General features: G+C 40.0%; 1 long non-coding RNA gene across 1 annotated transcript; it reads right to left on the minus strand.

Annotated features, from left to right (window-relative positions):
- Positions 1-1251: 1251 nt before the first annotated feature.
- Gm36319 lies at positions 1252-25386 on the minus strand. Its single transcript, XR_386647.3, has 3 exons — positions 25189-25386; positions 25026-25111; positions 1252-1658 (listed from the first exon to the last, which is right to left on the minus strand). It is a non-coding gene; the product is annotated as a predicted gene, 36319 (long non-coding RNA).
- Between the last annotated feature and the right edge of the window lie 92 nt (positions 25387-25478).

Consider the following 25478-nt stretch of genomic DNA (forward strand, 5'->3'; position numbering starts at 1 on the left):
AGAAAATCGAAAATAGATATATCTGAAGACCCAGCTATACCACTCCTGGGCATATACCCAAAAGATGCCCCACCATGCCACAGAGGCATGTGCTCCACAATGTTCATAGCAGCCTTATCTGTGATAGACAGAAGCTGGAAACAACCCAGATGTCCACAGAAGAATGGATACAGAAAATATGGTTTATATACACATGGAATACTACTCAGCTATTAAGAATGAGGACATCATGAGTTCTGCAGGCAAATGGATGGAACTAGAAAATATCATCCTGAGTGAGGTAACTCAGACCCAAAAGGACATACATGGTATGTACTCACTAATAAGTGAATATTGGCCCCAAAAGTCCACAATAACTAGAATAAAATCCACAGACCTTAAGAAGGTTAACAAGCCAGCTGAAGGCCCAAGTGAAGATATCCAATCCTGCTTGGGAGGGAGAAGAAAGCAATCACAGGAGTGGCAGAGACCAGAGGCAGAGAGGCAGGGACCAGGGTAGGAAAGGTGACAGGGAGGGGAAGAGGGAAACTTGATCAGGTATTGGGTGGTGGTGGGGAACAGGACTGAAGCCCTGAGGGCCAGCAGAAAGAATGGAAATAGGCAAACCTTAGGAGGTAGGAGGTGTGGGGACCCTATAGAATGTACCAGAGACCTGGAGGTGAGAGACTCTCAGGACTCAAGGGCAGGGACCTTAGATTAAATACCCAACAGCGGGGAGATGGAACTTGTAGAATTCACCTCCAGTAGAAAGATAGGGCTTCAAGTGGAGGGGTGGTGTTGCCATCCCACAGTCAAAAACTCTGACCCAGAATTGTTCCTGTCTAAAGAACTTCAGGGACAAAAATGGAGAAGAGACTGAGGGAAAGGAGATTCAGTGACAGGCCCAGATTGGGATCCATCTCAAGGGGAGGATTCGAGGTCTGACACTATTACTGATGCTGTGGTGTGCTTACAGACAGGAGCGTAGCATGGCTGCCCTCTGAGAAGCCCAACAAGCAGCTGATAGAGACAGATGCAGATACTTAAACCCAACAAATGGACTGAAGTTGGGGACCCCTGTGGTTGAATTAGGGAAAAGCTGGAAGAAGCTGAGGAGGAGGGCGACCTCATAGGAAAACCAGCAGTCTCAACTAACCTGGACCCTTGAGATCTATCAGACACAGAGCCACCAGCCAGGCAGCATACATGAGCCAGTCCAAAGCCCCGACACATATACAGCAGAGGCCTGCCTGGTCTGGCCTGAGTGGGGGGAGATGCACCTAACCCTTGAGAGACTTGAAGCCCCAGGGAGTGGTGAGGCCTAGAGGGTGGTGGGGAACATTCTCTTGGAATCAGTGGGGAGGAAGGATGGGATGCAGAACTGTAAGGTGGACTGGGAGGGGTACAACGACTGGATTGTAAAAAAAAAAAGTAGTAATAATTTTTTTAAAAGTTTATTCTTACCTTCATTTGTGCATTTGTGTGTCTTTGTGTATGTGTGTCACATTTGTGCTGGTACCTGAAGAGGCCAGAAGAGGAATATCAGACCCCCTGCAAGCGGAGATGAAGGAGGCTGTGAACCATCAGACATTGGTGCTGGGAACTGAACTCCCAGTTGTCTGGAAGAGCAGTGAGTGGTTTCAGCCATGCAGCCATCTCTCCAGTCCCAGACATTTCTCCTTGATAGGTAAGGAAGAGTGAAATGTTTGGACAAGAAAAAAGAAGTTGCATTGTAAGCATTTCCAAATAAATAAATAAATAAATAAATAAATAAATAAATAAATAAATAAACACTGTGTTCATTCTGATAAAATCACATTGTTCTTCCAGGCACCAAACTTACACTACGCCGGTTTAAAATGGAAGGCTGTTTTAATTTTTTTGTGTGTGTGTTCTCAAAACTGTTCCTCATTATAAGCCGGCCTTCTGAAGAGCTACGGTCTTTCATTCAACGTCTACAACCAAATAAATAATACTGCTTCCAAAACAGTGTGTGCAAGAGACTGGTTGGAAGCTTGATCACATGCAGACCTCTTTGTTATGATACAGTAAACCTTTGATTGTATCACTCCTATCTAAACATACATCTGCCAGCTGTCAGTTTGTCTGAGGAAATCAAGGTTGCCTTTCTTGGTGTGTTTCCTGTTCTGTTTCTCTGAAAGCACAGTGTCCCCACAGTGCCACGCTCTGCTGCTCCAATCACTTATCAGTCTTCCAGTGGGGGAAAAAAAAAGAAATTACAAGGAATTTTTGTTTTTGCAATGATTAGGAAGGAATGCTGCTTTCTGGATTCTCACAGATAGCAGGAAATGCACGCACCGGCTGCAATCCTAATCACTAAACTAATTCTTTAAAAGCGCTATTATTTTAACTACCATTCTCCTAAGAAATGACTACTTGCAGAAACCTCCACAGGAAATAACTGCCTGAGAAAATGTGAGCTGGGAAATGGGCCATAAAGTTGTACCGGGAGGCTGACTATACATAAACACTATTGTTTAGATTCTCAAACTGTCCCTGTTCGTGGTATTAAATATTTGTAAATAAGTAACTCTGTCAAAATATGAATATTGGGACTCAGAAATAAACCAGTGAGGTACAAGGCCAAGGCAGATAATCTGCTAATCCCCTACATTTTAAGACAAGGGGAAAACGGAGAGTGGAGTCTGCTATTCTGGCAATTCTCTTCCTACCAAGAATTTCCAGTGGGCTTGTCTGGAAACCATTTTTAATTTTTGTTGTACATATTCAGTTGATTTGCGTCTTGATAGATATTTGAAGTTGTGGAACTAGAGCATTTGATGTTCCCCACCTCTTACTCCTAAAATTCATGCTTGATGTTTTGTGCTGGAAAAAAAAATCAAGGAAAGTATATTGTTTTTATCACTCAGAACCATCTCAGATTGTATGCAGACTCTCTACCAGACAAATCAGCTCTTCTATCCCAACTTTGGTAGTTGTAAAATTTGTGAATCTGGATATCTTTTTCCTCCAGAAAATATCAGCCTTGAAAAAAAAAATTCTCATTTTGACTTACAGATACACATTTTATTTTAGTTTGATTTGCCTTGGAATTTTGAATGATTTATGTAAATATCAAGTAATTTTTATCTAGTGCCTTTTCTTTTCCTACATTAAACAAACAAACAAACAAACAAACAAACAAACACAAAAGTAAATAAAATCCAGGTTATAATACCCACAAAACAGAGACCTATTAGCTGGTCATATCTAATGCATACATTTGTGAACACTAAGTAATAGCTCTACTGTGTTGGTGTGTGGAGTACTAAAGTCAATGATATTTCACACAACTGTTGCTGCCCATGTAACTCTACTTAACATAACAATAAATGTAAAACCTTACGTTCCATATATTGAGGGAGGAAAAGATACACAGTCATTCCTAGGGTTGAAGAGAAATAGCCAAGGTCTGTGCCTGGTTGTGGTCTTACTAAGCGCTGATTAGCAGGAGGTTCTTACTGCTTTCACAGTCGTAGCTGGGGCCAGCGTTTTAGAGCTGCTACTACCGAACCACTGTAAACTGGTAGATTTGATAATTAATCCTCACGAATCGAGCATGCTTTGAAGCTAATTATAAAGATATTAAAACAAAATATTTAAGATAGTTTTTTCCCATATTGTTCTGAAATTAACTTCAGCCACAGACTGAATAAAGAAGACCCCAAACAACAGGGTGTAAACCCACCTAATAACAAAGAATAAATCCCTCTCGCCCTCAGCACTGCCCAAGCATAGAATGGGAACATTATCAAGCCCCAAGAAACTTCTCAGCATGCAGCTGACTCTCCTGAAGAGCATTTTCTTTGGCTTTTACATAGGTACCTTGGTAGGCAACTTTCCTATCATATTTCACCCTTCTTACTAACACCAGCAGATTGCTGACAAACAGAATACAAATGTGTATACAAACAAGTTGTCCAGAACTGAAGAAGGAAGTGGAGGAACCTCCAAATGAGCAGCCTATGACTAATTAAACCTTGAAGCAATTCAGAGGAAAAAACAGTTTACAGGACACATGTCTGCTGCCTGCCTCCTCTCGTTACTGCTTTTCATCATTTCCTCTTCTGGCCTTTACTCCTCCTGCTTCCTTCTCTCTCTCTCTCTCTCTCTCTCTCTCTCTCTCTCTCTCTCTCTCTCTCTCTCCTCTCTCCCTCTCTCCCTCTCTTCTCTTCGTCCTCCTCCTCCTTCTCTCTTTCTCTCCCTCCCCTTCCTTCCTTCCTTCCTTCCTTCCTTCCTTCCTTCCTTCCTTCCTTCCTTCCTTCCTTCCTTCCTTCCTTCCTTCCCTCCCTCCCTCCCTCCCTCTCTTCCTCTTCCTCCTCCTCCTCCTTCTTCTCTCTCTCTAGGATTTATTGATTTATTTTTTTGTATATGAATACATTGTCACTCTCTTCAGACGCCAGAAGAGGGCATCAGATCCCATTACAGATGGTTGTGAGCCAACACCTGGTTGCTGGGAATTGAAGTTGGGACCTCTGGAAGAACAGCCAGTGCTCTCAACCACTTGAGCCATCTCTCTACTGCTTCTTTTTCTAAAAAATTTAAACTCTCATCTCTTCTGCCCATCATAGCTCATTTTTGTAAAAGAACTGTCCTCAGGCCACAGTGACTAAAAGATTTGTGCTTGCCTTACATAAATAAACAGGATCGGAAACATATTTAATTATGAAAGAGGAAAAAAAAGAACCTAACCTCCCAAATGAATATAAAAAGATGTTTTTTACCATAACTTTGGTACATTAATTAAAAACCCTGTTTTACTCTTATAGCTCATAGTTGCCTTTAATTATTTCCTGTGACTGAAACTGTGCACCTCAATACACAAACACACACATCATCACCATTTATTATCTACAAAAAATATACATAAATGGGTTTTGTATTAGAATTATCTTGTATGTGGACTTGATGGATGTCCGAATCAAGGTTAACTTATACAAAAGGGAGATTATATTAGTATCTGGGGGAAGGAGAAGGTAACTGGACAGGAGAGACAATCCAGACTCAAAACTTTCTGATTCTGGTATCTAAAGACCAATCACGAGGTGTCCCATGTCACAGCCTGGTCTCTGGAGCAAGACCCAAAGATGCTGTCTATTGCTTATGTACAAAAGAAGTCTGAGTCATCCTGAGTGCATCTCATTTATACTCATGAAGTTTTACTGGACATTATCAAGTAAGGAGCGTTTGAGAATAAACTCCAGTACAAGTGAGCATAACACTTTGTGCACCTGATTTTTTTGTTTTGTTTTTTTTGTAAAGTATACTAATTAATTAAATTAGGACTTTCCATTGGTCTCTTGCTTTACAAAATAGATTCTCATAAGCCTTAAAGGGTCAGAGGGATCCTGGTAATAACAACAGTGGGGAATTTCAATAGCTTACTCTCATTTTTAGACTGTCAACAAAACAAAACAAAAAAAAATCAAAAAAGAAATGTCAGAGTTAAGCTTCATCATAGAGTAAATGAACTTAACAGATATTTGTAGCATATCCCTTCCAACAGATATTAAAGTCACATTCTTCCCAGCATTCTTAGAAACATTCTATAAAGTAGGCCATGTTCTAGGCACAGAGGAAGGCTTATCAGGTACAGAAGAACTGAAATAATTTATTATATCTTATCAGATCATAGTGGAATGAAACTGGAAATCAATAGCAGTAGAATGTATATTTCTACTGGGAAACAAAATGATATACTCTTGAATGCCAAATGGAGGATGGAAGAAACCAGGGAGGAGAATGGAAAACTCTAGAATCAAACCAAAATAAAAGTTCAGATTATCATAATCTTTGTGATTGGGTCGGAGAGTTCTAAGAGAAAAATATATGCTTACTTTGAAACATCAGAGAAATCTCAAATAAATAACCTAACATTCTAACTCGGGTTCCCAAGAAAACGACAATTCCTAGGAAAAGTCCAAGCCCCAATGTCGTAGGGAGAAAGACATAGCGAAGATCGAGAGGTCTTGACTGAGACTGGTGACAGAGGACAAGTTTTTTAAAAGTTGGTTCTTTAAAGGGATAAGCATGAACCATACACTGTAGCCAAATTAACCAAATAAAAGACAGAGACAATCCAAAGCAATGAAATTTGAGGTAAATATGAATATTACAATAAAGTCCAGTAAAATCCGGAAGATAATTAGAGAATATTTAGAAAATTTACACTTCCAAACCTAGAAAATCTAGAGGAAATGGCTACATTCCTAGATATATATGACTTTAAAAAATTAAATCAAGAAGTTATAAACAACTTATACAGATTCATCGTAAGCAACGAGACTGAAGCAGTAACCAAAATTTACCCATAAAGAAATGTGGGAAGCCACATGTGCCGTTGCAGGGTGGCACTAGCTACTGCTGGCCACCACGCATACATAGGCAGTAAAGTTTTTTTGCCAAGATGAGGTTTTGAGAATTAACCAATCAGATGAGAGACAAGTTAACCAATCAGATGAGAGACAAGTTAACCAATCAGATGTGAGACATGCAAATAAGGTGGTAAGCAAAACCCATGCATAACCAATCCGGGTGTGAGACATGCCTCTCCTAGGCCTATATAAGCAGTACCAGTTCTAGGCTTGGGGACTCTTCGCCTCTGCAATCAAGCTCTCCTAATAAATGTGTGCAGAAGAATCCTGTTGCAGCGTCGTTCTTGCTGGCGAGTCAGGGCGTGCGCAAGAAAGAAAAGTTTAAGAGCTGGCAAATTCACTGCCACTTTCTACCAAACCATTAGACAGAGCTGGTACCAATAGTTCTGAAACAATTCTACAAAGTAAAAATTGACAGCGTAGCATTAAACTCAGTTCTACAAGAAAATTAAATAAGGCTAAAACAGCAACTAAAAAGGAAGAAAGAAAGAATAAAAAGAAAGACCCTTTAGTCCAATTATCTGGAAATACAGATTCTCAGTAAAATACTTGCTACTTGAACTCAAGAATATGTTAATAAGATGGTACACCAGGACCTAGTTAGTTTTGTCCTGTTAAGGCAAGTTTGGCTCAATATATGCAGATGAGTAAATGCCAGCCCATAAATAGATTTGTCAGGACTCATAATTATATCAATAGATGCAGTAAAGACCTTTGACAAAGTTGATCTTCCTGTCAGGTAAAACTCCTAGAAAACTAAAAACAGAAGGGCCATGTCACAACATAATAAAGGTTATTTATAATAAACCATTATATTAAATACTGAAAATTGCCATCATTTCCCCTAAAATCAGTGAGACATGGGTGTCCAGGTGCCCTTCTTATTCAATATAGTCTTGGAAGTATTAGCTAGAGTAGTCAGAAATAAAAATAACGGATGAAATAAAAGAGGAAATTCAAAGAGGAAATGAAGAAATCAAAGCATCCTTATTTACATATGCCATTTTACTAAACTGAAGGCCCTGGAGACTCCAGCAGAAAGCTCTTATGCCTGAAACACACTCTCACTAAAGCAACAGGATATAAATTAATAATAAAAATCAGTACCCTTTCTATATACCAATAATTAATTTCTTAATTTCCTATTCCTAATGGCTTAAAAAATAACTTTCCAGAACTAAACATAAACAAGGTGGTGAAGGACATCTACATTGAAAACTTCAAAGACTTTAAGGCATGAAACAAATGGAAGACACGAGAAGATGGCAAGATTTTCTGTGCTCATGGATTGGTGTAATTACTATTGTAAAGATGGTTATATTATCAAAAATGGTCTACAGATGCAACTTGATTCATATCAAAATCCCAGTGACTTTCTTCACAGAATTAGAAAAAGTTTTAAAAATCATATGGAACCACAAAAGACCTCTAGTAGCCCAAGTAATTTTGAGCAGAAAGAGTAAAGTATGAGATAGTGGCATACCTGGTCTCAATTTCTATTACAGGGTTATAATAGCAGAAAATATGATGCTGGCATACAAACAGATATGTAAACCATCTAATAGAATAGTAGACCCAGAAGTAGATTTATACAGTTATAACCACTGAGTTCACAGTAAAAGTGTCAAAATGTACAGGAATTCAAGTCTAACGATTTGGTGCTGGGCAAACTGGATATCCACATGTAAAAGAATACAACTACATCCATATATCACCCTGCACAAAGTTCAACTCAAAATGAATAAAATAACTCCACATAAAACTAGTAGTTTTGAAACTGCTAAAGGAAACAGAGATATAGACAGAGACTTTCTGAAAAGAATTCCAATAACACAGAGAGGAATCCTGAAACTTGACAAAAGAGGATTTTGCTAGCATGAAGATATTCCTAAAGAATGTGGGGAAACATCTTTGTCAACTTTCTATGAAATAACAGATTGATAATGAGAATAATAAATAGCTATAATAACATCATGTGCCCCTCAACCCACTTTCTGAATGGGTAATGAACTAAATATGGAACTCATTCAATGTCCTTAGCAAATCCATATGGAGATAAACATTGAAACAGCTTTGTGATTCCATCTCACCAAAGTCAGAGCAGCAAACACCAAGAAAACGAACGACAGCAAATGCTGATGGTTGGAAGCACAGCGGATCCCATATTGACTGCTGGTAGAAATGTAAACTGGTACAGCCATTATGACATTCATTGTAGAGGACTCTAGAAAACAAAAAAAAAGAAAACAAAACAAAGACCCCCTCACCCTGCCCCACTCCCCAAATATAGAAAATGAACTATTGTGTGATATTGCCATACCACTCCTGGTTGGATTTCTGAAAGCCTCTATGTGAGCATGCCACAGAGATACATGTGCATCTGTTTATTGCACATTCTTCACAATAGCTACCAAATGGAACCAGCCTAGACTTCTATCTGGATGAATGGAGAAAGAAAATTCAGTGCATACCTACAATGAAAAGTTTCCAGTCATAAAGAAAAATGAAATAATGACATTTATAGTGAAAGAAGTCAGCCTCAGAAAAACAAAACATTTTTTTCCTCCTACATCAATTCTAGATTCAAATATGTGAGTGTTTGTGTGCTTTTGTGTGCATGTGTCTATATGTATGTGTGTATGTGTTTGTGTGAATTTGTGTGTGTGTTCATGTATGTGTGTTGTATGTGTTATGTCCATGTAAGTATAATTATGTGTGTGTTTATATGTGTGTATGTGTTTGTGTATGCTTGTATTTATGTGTATTTGTTTGTGTCTATGTATGTGTATGTGTGTATATATTTATGTGTGTGTGTTTACATATGTGTGTATTTATGTGTATGTGTGTCTGTGTGTGTTTATGTGTGTATCTGTGTATGAGTGTGTGTTGCTTACGTGTTTGTTATGTGTGTGTATATGCGTGTTTGTGTGTGTGTGTGTAATCTCATGGAATTAGAAAAAAGAGCAGCATTGTTAGGAAGAGACCTGAAAGGAGCAGGCATGTGACTAGAGTGAGAATAGGTCTCTTATGAAATGAAAGGGGGAGTATTATTTAGGAGGGTCTGAGGGGAGGAGATACAGCAGGAGTAGAAGGGCATATGATTTGGGGCAGGACACTAAAAGCAGGGTAAAATGACAATATATAGGAAAATGCCGCAGTGTAACTTATTACTGTCTCAGCTAACTTTAAAAATTAATAATAAAAATTTTCATCTTTAATTATGAAGACCACGTTTGCACAACCTCTCTACACTGTGGAAGGTGATGTATTTCAGAAAGTGGACTTTGTTTGAATAAGTGGTTGGTTCTGTATTTCTAGCTCTGAACTTGGGCTTGCCTTTCAGACTGCTTTAATTTTTCACACGTAAAAACAAAGCCAAGAACTATAAAATGCACACAAATTTCAGTCACACAGAGATGACAAATTCATATTTATGTAATCATGGTGAAGTCAGATCATGGTGGTGAACTGCGTAGTGTGGTTTTGAATGGTTTTAGAAGAAATCAACAGTAAAGAATATTCAAAATTTATGAAAATCAAATCAGAAACTCATAGACTAAAACCAACCTAAGCTCACTTAGCACCAGTCTGTTGCCATGGTAATGTGACACAGCCGTGACTCCGCTCACCGCAGGCAATTAGAAGTTTTCTTTAAGGGTAACGGTAACTTTTGCTCATTTCACATTTGTATGCTACTTTCTGTTAACCATTATAAATGTGAAATCAGCAACACATACTAGGGGCTTATTAAATACTAGGTGGGAAGGCGGTGGTAGCATACTAGAAGAATCAGATGCAATTCATTTTAATTATTGTCGAGAGTGGGGAAAGCAACCCTGGCAGGAATTTCCTGGGTATAGATAGAATACTGTACTTCTAGATTGTTATTAACCACAGCACTATGATTTCAAGACAGAATTAAATGTCACACAACTGACAAATTGTAAAATGATGTTCACTGACATTATCAGGTAAGCAGTTTTATTTTTAACTTAAAAATGTTGTCCCATAAATTGCATTTTATGTTTGCCCTGAAGACATATGATATACAACTTACCCAAATAAACTTCTTAGTCGAAGACTGAAGGGTTATTTTAAAAGGGGGGGGGGCTAGATATATTATGTAAACTCCGTCTTTAGTCTCCCAGAAGAGAGGAAGCAGATTGGGTGTTTATTTAAATTACTAAATTACCTTTATAGCAACTTGCGGCCAAGGAGGTATTTATTTGCAAAGCTGTAATACAACATCTTTAGCAGGAAATCTTAAATAAGAGCAAAACCACTTCAGGACATTGGCTGGAATTCTGAACTACGAACATTAAACAATCAGGAAGAAAATGACATAGCGTTATTTCATTCATACAGACAGTTCTATAAATAGTCAGGAGTGAAGGGAGGGAACTGTACACTCCTTGCCTTGGCACGACAGTTCCTGGCAAAGAAGATACATAGGAAGACAGTAATTTTCTTCAAAAACAGTGATAAAGATGGATTAAAACTTTTTTTTAAAAAGAAAAATCTAACTCATTAATGCGGAAAAGCTATCCAAACTGGGAAGGGGTGGGTTAAGAAGAGACAGAGCATATTTCTTTCTTGAGCTGTTTTTAGTCTCTTGGTGCTGTGGAATTAGAGAAGCAAACTGAAATGATTTATGGAATGAAGGATTCCTGCCCACCCAGTTCACAATCATGTGCAATAACTACTGTTTCCTGCTATTTGCCGCAATATTTAGCTCAGATGTAGGAAAAAAAAACCACCCCACAACATACAGAAGAATCAATTATAAAAAGAAACAGACTTCCTCACACTTCCCCTATACAACTGTAAACAGATACACAAGAAAATAACAGATGTGATTGTGTGCACATCAGTAATTATCCTTAATCTCATCCCTTGCCTTCTCTTTTTATTTTTCCCCGAGAAGTTGAATTTGCTTTCACCTTTGAAGTACTTTTATATGATCTTCTCTCTCCTTTTCTCCCTTGGATCCACCATGCCTTTCCCCCCTTTTCACAATTTTTACAGGTAATATGGCTTACCTGTTAGCAAGTGATCATTAATCTATGTAAGTATTCCTCAGAGGTGATTTTGTCAAATAGTTATTTTTCTTATATTACTAACTAGATTAATTATGCATATGGAAGGAGTTACAGAGACAAAGTTTGTAGCTGAGACAGAAGGATGAACCATCTAGAGACTGCCACACCCGGGGATCCATCCCATAATCAGCCTCCAAATGCTGACACCATTGCATACGCCAGCAAGATTTTGCTGAAAGGATCCTGATACAGCTGTCTCTTGTGAGGCAAACACAGAAATGGATGCTCACAGTCAGCTATTGGATGGAACACAGGGCCCCCAATGGAGGAGCTAGAGAAAGTACCCAAGGAGCTAAAGGGGTCTGCAACTCTATAGGTGGAACAACAATATGAACTAACCAGTACCCCCGGAGATCGTGTCTCTAGCTGCATATGTATCAGAAGATGGCCTAGTTGGCCATCATTGGAAAAAGAGGCCCCTTGGTCTTGCAAACTTTATTTGCCTCAATACAGGGGAACGCCAGGGCCAAGAAGTGGGAGTGAGTGGGTAGGGGAGTGGGGGGCAGAGGGTATGGGGGACTTTTGGGATAGCATTTGAAATGTAAATGAAGAAAATACCTAATAATAAAAAATTATGCACATGGATAGTCATGGGAGTATAGGCAGGATTAATATAGTAAAAATGGCTATCCTGCCGAAAGCAATCTACAGATTCAATGCAATCCCCATCAAAATTCCAACTAAATTCTTCACTGAGATAGAAAGGGCAATTTGCAAATTCATCTGGAATAATAAAAAACCTAGGATAGCAAAAACTATTCTCAACAATAAAAGAACCTCTGGTGGAATCACCATGCCTGACATTAAGCTGTACTACAGAGCAATTGTGATAAAAGCTGCATGGTATTGGTACAGTGACAGACAGGTAGATCAATGGAGTATAATTGAAGACTCAGAAATAAATCCACACACCTATGGTCACTTGATCTTTGACAAAGGAGCTAAAACCATCCAGTGGAAAAAAGACAGCATTTTCAACAAATGGTGCTGGCACAACTGGTGGTTAGCATGTAGAAGAATGAAAATTAATCCATTTTTATCTCCTTGTACAAAGCTCAAGTCTGAGTGGACCAAGGAACTCCTTATAAAACCAGAGACACTGAAACTTATAGAGGAGAAAGTGGGGAAGAGCCTCAAAGATATGGGCACAAGGGAAAAATTCCGAAACAGAACAGCAATGGCTTGTGCTGTATGATCAAGAATTGACAAATGGGACCTCATAAAATTGCAAAGCTTCTGTCAGGCAAAAGACACCGTCAATAAGACAAAAAGGCCACCAACAGATTGGGAAAGGATTTTTACCAATCCTAAATCTGATAGGGGACTAATATCCAATATATTCAAAGAGCTCAAGAAGCTGGACTCCAGAAATTCAAATAACCCCATTAAAAATGGGGTACAGAGCTAAACAAAGCATTCTCAACTGAGGAATACCGAATGGCTAAGGAGCACCTGAAAAAATGTTCAACATCCTTAATCATCAGGGAAATGCAAATCAAAACAACCTTGAGATTCCACCTCACACCAGTCAGAGAGGCTAAGATAAAAAATTCATGTGACAGCAGATGCTGGCGAGAATGTGGAGAAAGAGGAACATTCCTCCATTGTTGGTGGGATTGCAGGCTTGTACAACCACTCTGGAAATCAGTCTAGAGGTTCCTCAGAAAATTGGACATAATACTACCACAAGATCCAGAAATACCTCTCCTGGGCATATACTCAGAAGAAGTTCCAACTGGTAATAAGAACACATGCTCCACTATGTTCATAGCAGCCTTATTTATTATAGCCAGAAGCTGGAAAGAACCCAGATGTCCCTCAACAGAGGAATGGATACAGAAAATGTAGTACATTTACACAATGGATTACTACTTAGCTATTAAAAACAATGAATTTATGAAATTCTTGAACAAATGGATGTATCTGGAGGATATCATCCTGAGTGAGGTACCCCAATCACAAAAGAAGTCATTAGATATGTACTCACTGATAAGTGGATATTAGCCCAGAAACATAGAACACCCAAGATACAATTTTCAAAACACAAGAAAATCAAGAAGAGGGAAGACCAATGGGTGGATACTTTGTTCCTCCTCAGAATAGGGAACAAAATACCCGTGAAAGGAGTTACAGAGACAAAGTTTGAAGCTGTCCAGAGACTACCCCACCCGGGGATCCATCCCATAATCAGACACAAAACCCAGACACTATTGCAGATGCCAGCAAGATTTTGATGAAGGGACCCTGGTATAGCTGTCTAGTATGAGGCTATGCCAGTGCCTGGCAAATACAGAAGTGGATGCTCATAGTCATCTATAAGATGGAACACAGGGCCCCCAATGGAGAAGCTAGAGAAAGCACCCAAGGAGCTGAAGGGGTCTGCAACCCTATAGGTGGATCAACAATATGAACTAACCAGTACCCCCAGAGCTCGTATGTCTAGCTGCATATGTAGCAGAAGATGGCCTAGTCAGCCATCATTGAGAAGAGAGGCCCCTTGGTATTGCAAACTTTATATGCCCCAGTACAGGGGAATACCAGTGGGAGTGGATGGGTAGGGGAGCAGGGTGGGGGGGGGGGAGGGTATAGGGAACTTTTGGGATAGCATTAGAAATTTGAAATGTATATAAAGAAAATATCTAATAAAAAAGGAAAAAAATTAAACAAAATCAAACAAAAAACCCTGTAACTAGTACTGTTATCCTGTTCTGTAAAACTTAATAGAGGCATACAGGGGCCCTGAAGTTGTATTAAAAGATAAACCAGTTAATTTGTGTGTGTGTGTGTTCATGTGTGTGTGTGCGTTCATGTATGTGTATTCATGTGTGAGTATGTATGTATGTTCATGTGTGTGTATATTCATGTGTGTGTGTATATGTATGTATGTGTGTTGTGTGTGCATTAATGTGTGTGTGCATGTGTATGTATGTGGGTAATCCAGAACAATAAGAGCTGTTTTAACAAAATGAAATAAGTGGAAGGGAGTCAGATATGTTTCTTTGAAGGCCCTCTTTCTATATTGGGAAGTCATATTATATTTATGTTACAAAAATGACTGTCACAGAGGCTCAAAAGATGGCTCAGCAATTAAAAGCACTTGCTCTTGCAGAAGTCTGTAGTTTGGATTCTAGTATCCCCATCTATAACTCACAACCTTCTGTAATTCCAAGTCCCGAGGATCTAACGCCCTCTCCTAGACTCTGTGTGTACCTGTACTTCAGAAAGATTAAATGAACGAACAAACAAATAAACACAGACTATCATAAGATCATTTACAATCAACTATGGCGTCAGTTCAGAAAAATGACAAAATAATTGAAATGGAAAATCAACAGAAAAGGTGAGACTTGGCATGGCTTTCAAGGATGAAAGATTGGTCTACTAAGAACTTGACTTTGCAGAATTAGTAGTTATGGATGAAGTTCAGCCTTCCTAAATTGATAATGGTTTCCCACATCCCCTGGATATCCTGGCAGATACTAAACCAAGACAGGTGATTTGCAGCAACAGGAGAGCAGGAGAGAATGGGACTGTAATTCCCCACCTATCAAAACCCCACAGAGCTTTTCCAGAAGTAGTTGAGGCAATTTATGTTTAAATGTATTAAGAATATAGATAGTATTAAAGCCAATGAGTTTTAGAAAATGAGTGAGAAGTGAGGAAAATGCTTCCTATTTGTCTTAGTTAGGGTTTTACTGCTGTGAACAGACACCATGACCAAGGCAAGTCTTATAAAAAACAACATTTAATTGGGGCTGGCTTACAGGTTCAGAGGTTCAGTCAATTATCATCAAGGTGGGAGCATGGCAGTATCCAGGCAGGCATGGAGTAGGAGGAGCTGAGAGTTCTATGTCTTCATCCAAAGGCTGCTAGTGGAAGACTGACTTCCAGGCAACTAGGGTGAGGATCTTATACCCACACCCACAGTGACAAACCCATTCCAACCAGGTCACACCTATTTCAACAAGGCCACACCTCCAGATGGTGCCACTCCCTGGTTCAAGGATATACAAACCATCACACCAAGGAAGGGTGGGTATCAACTCCTCTGGCACAGGAACGCCACACAGCTGTTCCAAAGAGCTGAAACATCCGTGTTGCTTTTTAAAAAGTGAGTTCCAGAACATTATGAACTAACCAGTACCCCAGAGCTCTTGACTCTAGCTGCATATGTATCAAAAGATGGCCTAGTCGGCCATCACTGGAAAGAGAGGCCCATTGGTCAGGCAAACTTTATATGCCCCAGTACAGGGGAACGCCAGGGCCAAAAAATCGGAAGAGGTGGGTAGGGGAGTGGGGGGGGGGGGAGGGTGTGGGGGACTTTTGGGATAGCATTGGAAATGTAATTGAGGAAAATATGTAATAATAAAAAAAAAAGAAAATAGAAGAGAAAAAAAAAAGTGAGTTCCAGGACAGCCAGGGCTATACAGAGAAACCCTGTCTCGAAAAACCAAAACCAAACCAAACCAAAGCAAAACAAACAAACAAACAAACAAAAAAACCAACCAAACAAACAAAACCCAAAAAAACCTTTTATTTGCTAACTCCACTTTCTCTGCCCAAGATATACAGGATTGATGAAGAGAACAGGCAGATGGAGGTTGGAATAGGGTACAGAGTTAGAAAAAAAAAACTCAATACTTTCTTATCCTTTCTTCTTAGTCAAAAATTATTTATAGATATCTATATCTCATCCTCAAAAAATTCTTTTTGAACCCTTGACTGAATTCTAATGTTTTCTCAGCTGATAGTTGAGCATGCCTGGTCCCAAATCTAAAGTTGATGATAACTTATGGTATCAATGCAATGTGGATAATTAAAGTTTATGTGACCAGCAACTGCATGAATTTGAAAGTCAACATAATAAAGTATACTCCTTTGTGTTATATTTTGTCTTGTTTTAAAAACAGGATATTGCTGTGTAAATTCAATCAATAGGATTGAATTTATGATTCTCCTATCTTAACCCCAGTACTGGGATTCTAGTCTACTTTCATATCTATATAGCATTATTTAAAAGATGATTTCAGCAGATCACATTGGATACAATTCTCTTGAAGGCAGAATGTAAGGTCTATCAAAAGGAAAAAAAGAAATGCATACACACACATTCACACTCACTCGCACATGCATACGGACATGAACTCACACATGGGAGCTTATTAAGACTTTCAGTTCATCCTGAGTGAGGTAACCCAATCACAAAAGAACATGCATGGTATGCACTCACTGATAAGTGGATATTAGCCCAGAAACTCGGAATACCCACGATACAATTTGTAAAACACTTGAAACTCAAGAAGAAAGAAGACCAAAGTGTGGATACTTTGATCCTTCTTAGAAGGGGGAACAAAATACCCATGGAAGGAGTTACAGAGACAAAGTGTGGAGCAAAGTCTGAAGTAATGACCATCCAGAGACTGCCCCACCTGGGGATGTGTCCCATATCCAACCACCAAAATCAGACACTATTGTGGATACCAACAAGAGCTTGCTGACAGGAGCCTGATATAGCTGTCTCCTGAGAGGCTCTGCCAGTGCCTAACTAATAGAGAAATGGTTGCTCACAGACATCCATTGGATGGAGCACAGGGTCCCCAATGAAGGGTCTAGAGAAAGTACTCAAGGAGCTGAAGGGGTTTGCAGCCCCATAGAAGGAACAACAATATGAACTAACCTATAATCCCCAGAGCTCCCTGGGACTAAACCACCAACCAAAGAAAAAACATGGTGGGACTCATGGCTCCAGCTGCATATGTAGCAGAGGATGACCTAGTTGGTCATCAGTGGGAGGAGAAGCCCTTGGTCCTGTAAAGATTCTATGCCCCAGTATAGGGGAATGCCAGGGCCAGGAAGTGGGAGTGGGTGGGTTGGGGAGCAGGGGAAGTGGGAGGGAATAGGGGGTTTTCGGAGGGAAAACCAGGAAAGGGGATAACATTTGAAATGTAAATAAAGAAAATATCAAAAAATAAATAAATGAAAAAAGACTTTCAGTTCAGGGGCTGAAGAGATGGCTCAGCAGTTAGGAACACTGGCTTCTATTCTTATTTAACCCAGAGGACCTGGTCAAATTCCCAGCACCATGTCACAACTCACAACTATCTATGACTCTAGTCCCAGGTGATTCAACACCCTCTTCTGGCCTCCATGGTCATTACACACACACACAGTGCACAGACATTGATGCAGACTGCAGACAAACATTCATAACTGTAGGCTATGATTTTTCTAAACCTACTTTAATAAGAGTTTTTAAGTGCTTCAACCTCCCTTCTAGCCCCAAACCCACCACAGGTAGTGGGAGAAAAGGATTAATAGTGAAAGATCCTGGCAGAATGTAAAAGGACACAGAAGCCCTGAAATTGGCAAGATAGACGTCAGTGTTAGAAGAACTAGCTTCACTGATTTAGAAAAATAAAGGTGCACAATGCTCTGGCCACTCCTTGAACCTGTGTGTCTGCCAATGTTCTGACCAGGTGTGTGCCTGTACTGGCTAGTTTTGTGTCAACTTGACACAGCTGGAGTTATCACAGAGAAAGGAGCTTCAGTTGAGGAAATGCCTCCATGAGATCCAACTGTAAGGCATTTTCTCAATTAGTGATCAAGGGGGAAAGGCCCCTTGTGGGTGGGACCATCTCAGGGCTGGTAGTCTTGGTTCTATAAGAGAGCAGGCTGAGCTAACCAGGTGAGGCAAGCCAGTAAAGAACATCCCTCCATGGCCTCTGCATCAGCTCCTGCTTCCTGACCTGCTTGAGTTCCAGTCCTGACTTCTTTGGTGATCAACAGCAGTATGGAAATGTAAGCCAAATAAACCCTTTCCTCCCCAACTTGCTTCTTGGTAATGATGTTTGTGCAGGAATAGAAACCCTGACTAAGACAAATTGGTACCAGGAGTGGGGTATTCCTGTGACAACCTGACCATGTTTTGGGGAGGACTGTGGAAGGACTTTGGAACTTTGGGCTTAAAGATCCATCCGTTGTTAAGAGCTCTGTCGGATGTTGTGTAGGAGCTTGGAAGATAATGTTGAGAACACTGCAGAAGATGGAGGTCTGGTTTGTGAAATTTCAGAGGGAAAATTAAAGACTCTTTTCAGGGCCATTGCTGTTTTGAATGTGAAGATTCTGTAGTTCTGGTTAGGTGGGGCTGAAGAATCAGCTGTGATTAACAAGATACCAGAACTACCAAAGCAAAAACTTTGTATTACTGGGACTATTGATGCTGGTTAGCTGGAGCTAAGAAATTAGCGGTGATTAAGAAGAGACCAGCATCATTGAGGTGACATCTTCTGGGAAGTGTTTTCTGTAAGCACAAAGAGGCTGTGTTCCAGAGATGGCCAAGGTTGTACTCCTGCTGCAGCAGGACTTGGTAATATGTAAGGGTCACCCAGGTGGTACTGGTTTTGAAGGCATGAAGGGGTCACGCAAAGCAGCTGAGGCTCGGCACTGTGAGAGGCCATGGAAGGCCATTGGTGAAGGTGCAGCCTCAGTTGCAATTGAAGGCCCAGGACTGAAGGGGTCATGCAATGTTTTGGAGATGCCAGTACCATGAGATGACCACCAAGAGCAGCAGCAGCAGTGGAGTACAGGCATCTGGAGCCTAGAGGATGACGCGTGTGCTACAAAGGGCCTGGCTAGAGAAGTGACCCAAGCCCTTGGAGGAGCCCAGAAGATCATGAGTTGGATCCCAGACATTGGACGGTTGGAGATTGACTTTTGCTTTTGATTGTGACTGTGCCTTGATATTTTCCCTCTTGAAGGAAGAAACTTTTTTAGTGTAGCCCACAGTTAAGAGACTTTTAGTTGTAAAGAGACTTTGGATTTTAAAAGAGATGGATATTTTAAAGAGATTGAAAATTTAAGAATATGTAAAGACTGTGGGACTTTTAAAGTTATTTAGAATGGGGATGAATAAGATTGTAAGGGTTGAGGCTTACTAGTGATGTTTTTGTGTGTCAAGTTGACAAGGGGTCAATTGTACTGGCTAGTTTTGTGTCAACTTGACACAGCTGGAGTTATCACAGAGAAAGGAGCTTCAGTTGAGGAAATGCCTCCATGAGATCCAACTGTAAGGCATTTTCTCAATTAGTGATCAAGGGGGAAAGGCCCCTTGTGGGTGGGACCATCTCAGGGCTGGTAGTCTTGGTTCTATAAGAAAGCAGGCTGAGCAAGCCAGGTGAGGCAAGCCAGTAAAGAACATCCCTCCATGGCCTCTGCATCAGCTCCTGCTTCCTGACCTGCTTGAGTTCCAGTCCTGACTTCTTTGGTGATCAACAGCAGTGTGGAAATGTAAGCCAAATAAACCCTTTCCTCCCCAACTTGCTTCTTGGTCATGATGTTTGTGCAGGAATAGAAACCCTGACTAAGTCAGTGCCCATTGCTGCACCTTCATTAGACTCTTTCCTTGTACCCCTCCCATACCCATTTTTTGAGAATAGACATTGTTTAGATCTGGAAATCCCCTAATCTCCCCCTTCTCCTTTCCCCACTGAGGGCCTATAAAAACTGGGAACTCTTTCCCCTCGAAGTCAACTCCTCTACCCCTGCGTAGGATATGAGTCATCGCCAGAGCTCTGGCTTTCCCCGAATAAAGCCTCATGTGGTTTGCAACAAGCTCGGTCTGTCGTGAGTTCTTGGGTGTCCGCTATTGTCCTGAGGCCTGAGCGAGGGGCTCCTCTTAGAGTCTTTCAATAGGAAACAAGGGTTGTGGACCTGTTTAGAAATAATTCTTTGGGGCTATTGCAATTTTTGCTGTCAACAGTCCAGTCCACTAGCGAACTAGTGAACATGAATCAGCAGCAACAGTCTATTCCACTCAGCAATTATCACTCATGAATCAGCATTAGCAGTTTGATCCAGAAGAAACCTTAAGGCTCTGCCAATCAGCCTGAGTCCTCGGAAGTGACAAGAAGACTCCAGAAGATCAGAAGAAGTTCTTTGTTGATGTACTCTCTATGAAATTACTACAAGTGATCAGCAGCTCGATGCAAGGAGAGCCAATGCCAGAGCCTCATCATTGAAGACTAGTTTCTAAACATTACTTGTCCTCTCACCTGTGTCTGCTTCAGCAAAACATTCTTTCACCTCTTTGCCCCACCAAAAATATTTTATGACATAACTGAGTTTCCAAAGGAACCCGAAATTTCCACTTCATCTAATGAAATAAAAGTAAATGAAAACAAAAACCAGTTTCAGTTGAAATTGATGAAAATCTTGACCTAAACTAGTCTTCTCCCTAGAGGACTAAAGCTTGATTGATAGTATTTGGCCTCCAAGGTCCCTTGTTGAGTGAAGATAAGACGTGAAACAGATCTCCTGTTGACTTTGTTGTGACTCTGTGATCAACCAGGATCATCCTGGCAGTATGTAGTGTAGGTAAGAATTGAATGTGTGTTGACAGTGAGCACAATGTTCTCATTGCACGCAGGGGAGTTTCTACCTCTAATTGTTTACTCTGTGAGCACAGTGTACTTGAAAGGCTTCAATTTCACCCTATGAAGACTAGAGTTAAGTATATACATGAAGAACTGTTTTCCTTGGAGCAATCACCATCCTCTTGGTAGCCTTGCACCCAAGAGGGACATGGAAATAGCTGTGAGTATGCAATCTGAGAGCCTTTGTTACTGGTCCGATAAGCACATAGTCATCTTTTTTAATGTAATGAAGATGGAAGCTACTGTACTGTCAACTAGTCATGAAATGAAAACTTCTAATCTGATGTGTAGAGGTGAAATGACTTGGCAAGATGTATGTTCCCCTTTCCTTCCCCACTTCTAATACCCCAGTTACCTACCAACATTGTAAAATTTAAACACAGGAATTGTCAACAAACTTTGGCCAAAGAGGAGTGGTTTCAATTATCTGAGGGAACTCGATTATAAGATGATTTCAAACTGATTGTGATTGGAGACTTAGCATTGATGATGCATGGACCCTGATGATCCTTAAGAACTAAACTTTTCACTTATATTTACCCAATAAACAGCGTTTGCAGACAACGGTTAAAAGTATTTCTTAAAAAATAATGCACATTGCTTATCAAAATTAAAATTTTTCCCTCTGCTTTGGTCACAAGAGCCAATGTCGCTGACATCTTAATTATAAGCAGAAATATTTAAATAGCATTGTGCAATTGTCTAGGGTTGGTTGTTTTTTTTTTTTATGTGCCCCCCCCTTGAGATTCCGACTTTTTTGGCGTTTAGTATTTACTCATTTTGCTCGCTTCCTTCAACCTAGTAGAACTTAAACATCAGCAGAGCCAGACCTCCTTGGATGCCTTTCCTTAGATCGCCAGTGATAAAAAATCGTCTTTTAAACACACTTCCACAGAGGCCACATGTGTACCATATATAGGCTTAATATAAATCATGAGGAGAGGCCTCCAGCATCCTATGCATAAAGTCTTTAGCTTGGTATACTCTAGTAGGTTGTCTTTGATCTGAGGAAACCCACAATTGAATTAGCCAAGATGATTTCTTTTCTGTTTTCCCCTCTTTCTCATGCTCTTCGTAGATTTGCAGTTCAGAGAACTCTGGCCCTAGGGACAGAGGAGGAAGCTTTTGGCAGCTACTCCAACCCATTGTCTGTTAACAAAGGAAAGTGAGAAAGCCAGACAGTTCAGGAGAAGGAAGCTTGTCCTGGTCCTATGGTAATGTGTCCTGTAAGAAATGTGGGTTGTTTCTCCCAATAGTCATCCAATCTGTCTTTCTGGTTTTTTTTTCCCCAGGGGGAGAAGAAAATATCCTCATTAGAACCAAGTTATAGGTTATAAGATGCTGCGGATTTCTCTGTGCTATACTCCTGGTTATATTTCCATTCTCTTGTTTGAGCTCTACCCCTAAATGAAATGACAGGACAGTGTCATGTGAAAGACATTTGTAACCTAACCCTTAGAGCTTGGACCTTCAAAGCTGTCTGGTGATTTCTACTCTGCTACGATCAAGATTCTGCATGAAGGAGCCAAAGAAGCCACTGGTCCAAGTGCCTGAAAGGCTTTAGTTTCGACAAACAAGGTCTGTCTACACCTTGTAATTTTAATAATGACAAATCGTATCTCAGCTTCTCTTGGGTAGCCATGTCTCTCATCAACAAGATTTTGATTTTATTTCTATATATTATCTTATTTCCAAAAGGATTTAAAATGATTTTATGGTACATTGGCTGCTTTAAATTGATATCTTAGAAAGAAGAAACTATCACTCCAAAACATGAAGCTAAAATAAAAAGTATATAATCATATAAAGAAACTCTTTGGGACTAATTATATTACAGAGTAGGGAGGAAAGAGATATCCCATGGCTTAGCTAAATCTGATCAGTTAAAGTTTCTAAATCCTTAGCAATTATTCAGAGGAAACAAAAGTAAAATAATTTAAGGGACCCTCAGGACAGAAACATTCTCAGCTCTTGGGACAGTGCTTGATAAATCTGACACAGCTTCCTGGTCAGTAGGACAACTATCTGTCATTGTTATCTTAGATCAATTATTTTGGATCCCTCAAGCCTTTAATACCAAGCAAAGATTGCCTTGTGTAAAATATTCTCTCTGTTTATACGTTTACATTTATCGGATTCGATAGAGAGATTGATGCCGAGTTTAATGACACCGAACCGTGACGGTAGATTCCCTGTCTTAGGTGGCTTTCTGCACCATGCATTGGAATTGGCTTGTATGGAAATCTGGTATGACTTTATCGGTAGAGGGTGACATAGGCCAGGCCAATCCTTTCTGTCTAGAAGACTAATGTTGGAAGAAGCATGAGTCTGAACAGCGATAAACACTGGGAAAATATTGCCAAATGCAGCCCTAAATAATGCACTGATGTCACCATCATGTGGATGCCATGTACCGCCCTTCATATGATGACAGTCGCTCTTACCCATGATACTCCCATATAAAAATCTGTAACTCTCAGGTACATAAAGAAACACCAAGCTTAGATCGTGAGACATTCTACCCAATACCAGAAAACTCCCCACAATGATATAAAGTCACAAAACACAGAAAAACGGGCAAACTCTATATTATCTTTAACACTTCTTTTTAGATATAAATCATTTCTAAAGGACTCCCGAGATGGTTATTGGTAAATGCCTCTATGATACATTCCCATTGGATACAGAAAAAAACATTTTTAAGTTTAAGAGGGAAAACTAGCTGCAAAAGAAAGGGACTCTTCTTGTTAGGTATAAACGATATAAGAAATAAAATAAGCACATGAGGCGTATCAGAGAAAAACAATCATTGGATCATGGTAAACAGGGAAATGACTTGCAAGTCTGTATAAGGTCAAGTACTACATATTCTATGATTTCTCAGAGACGAACATCCTTCATGTATTTCCTTCTCCGTAACACGACCCCCTCCCTAATATTAACCACAAATACCTAGCCCCATTATACGCAGTCCCCAGAGGCACCCTGAAGGAAGTTCAAAGGGGAGTTTTTCACACCCAAATTATCCTGAGGTATTTTCCTTCTTTCTTCTTCTGGCATATTTATCTTGTTTTAATCACCTTGCCTCTTCTATGATTTTCTGCTATGTCAAACTAGGGAGCAATGCGAGGGAGCTGGTAGCCAGCTGTTTTCCATCCCAGCTGCAGAAATAGCAGAGATTACAGCCAACTGAAGGAACTGCAGACAGGAGTCTGGAGGAACACCTCCTTGAATGGTCATTCCCGCAAGCAAGGGGCACCAGAGGAAAAGGCATACTGACCCTGGGTACAGACTGGCTCATTTGTCCAAATTAGAATAGGAAGATTAAGAAATTAAAAAGAAGGAAATGTTTTCTACAAAAATATAGATTCAGGACATTCATTTAATAACTGAACTCAAACCTCTCTGTAAAAAAAAAAAGATGTCTGGAAACAAAGGTAAAGTTAAGGACTTTTTTGCAATATATGTGTCTCTTAAATATATAGAACAGTGTGTTGGAGAGCTGAAGAAGTATAAGCTCCATAGACCTAGTAAGATGAGTGGTATAAATTTTCTATAGTGAGAAAACAAATAAATGTTAATTCTGTAATAACAAATAGAATTCTGTTTCAGGGGCTCACAGACCTGAAGGCACTCTTGTAAAGATGTTTCTCTATGGTCATTTCCAGGGTGTTTTTTTTTTTTTTAATACGACTTCATTATTTTAAATTCTATTTTGAGTATTTTTATTTATTCTCTGAGAATTTCATGCATGTATATAACGTGTTATGAAATTCCCCGTAGCATGCCCCCACCCCGCTCCCAAGTGCATGCTTTATTTTTCTCCATTGCATCCAATTAGCATTGTTTATGTGCATATGAGTGTGGAGCTATACTTTGGAACATAAGGAACGTAAACAGTGACCACAATCCTAAAGAAAGACTGCTGTTCTCCCATCAGGAGCCTTCCATTGCCTTAGAGCCCCTCCCCCATCCATCCTGGAGCTTTGCTTGGCTTGATCTTGCACAGCTTGATCAGGCTGCAGTGAGACCAGGAACTTAAGAGCTCTGATATAAGAGCTATAACATGTCCTGAAGACAGCACTTCACAGAACCCTCCCCACTGTGCAGCTCTGACTTACCTCCTTGTCAGTCTTCATGAGAACTCTTTATCACCTATCCATTCCCAGCACAAGGCAAAACTGCCATGGAAGACGTAGATACAAAACTGTGAGAAAACAAGAAACAAAATCAAGCTAAACGTTTTATATTTCTTGGACTCTTTCCAAGTTGAAAAATACTTACCTTTAAGAGTTACAGAATGGAGCGCAGTGGAGATGTATCACTGGTTATAAGCATACTGCTCTTGCAAAGGACTCAAGCTTGAGTCCCAGCTTCCAAGTCAGGAAGTTCCCTACTGCTTGTAAGTCAGCTCTAGGAGTAAGCCAATGTCTCTGGCCTCTGTAGGGGCCTGCATTCCCATATTCATACTCACTCCACCACCTAATAAAAACAAAATAAACTTGAAAGAAGCTTAACAAAGGATTATTCATGAAATATTTAGCATTTGATAGACTTTTATAAACCATCCAGAG

This window comes from Mus musculus, chromosome 19 (assembly GCF_000001635.26).
Source record: "Mus musculus strain C57BL/6J chromosome 19, GRCm38.p6 C57BL/6J".
Lineage (NCBI taxonomy): Eukaryota > Metazoa > Chordata > Mammalia > Rodentia > Muridae > Mus > Mus musculus.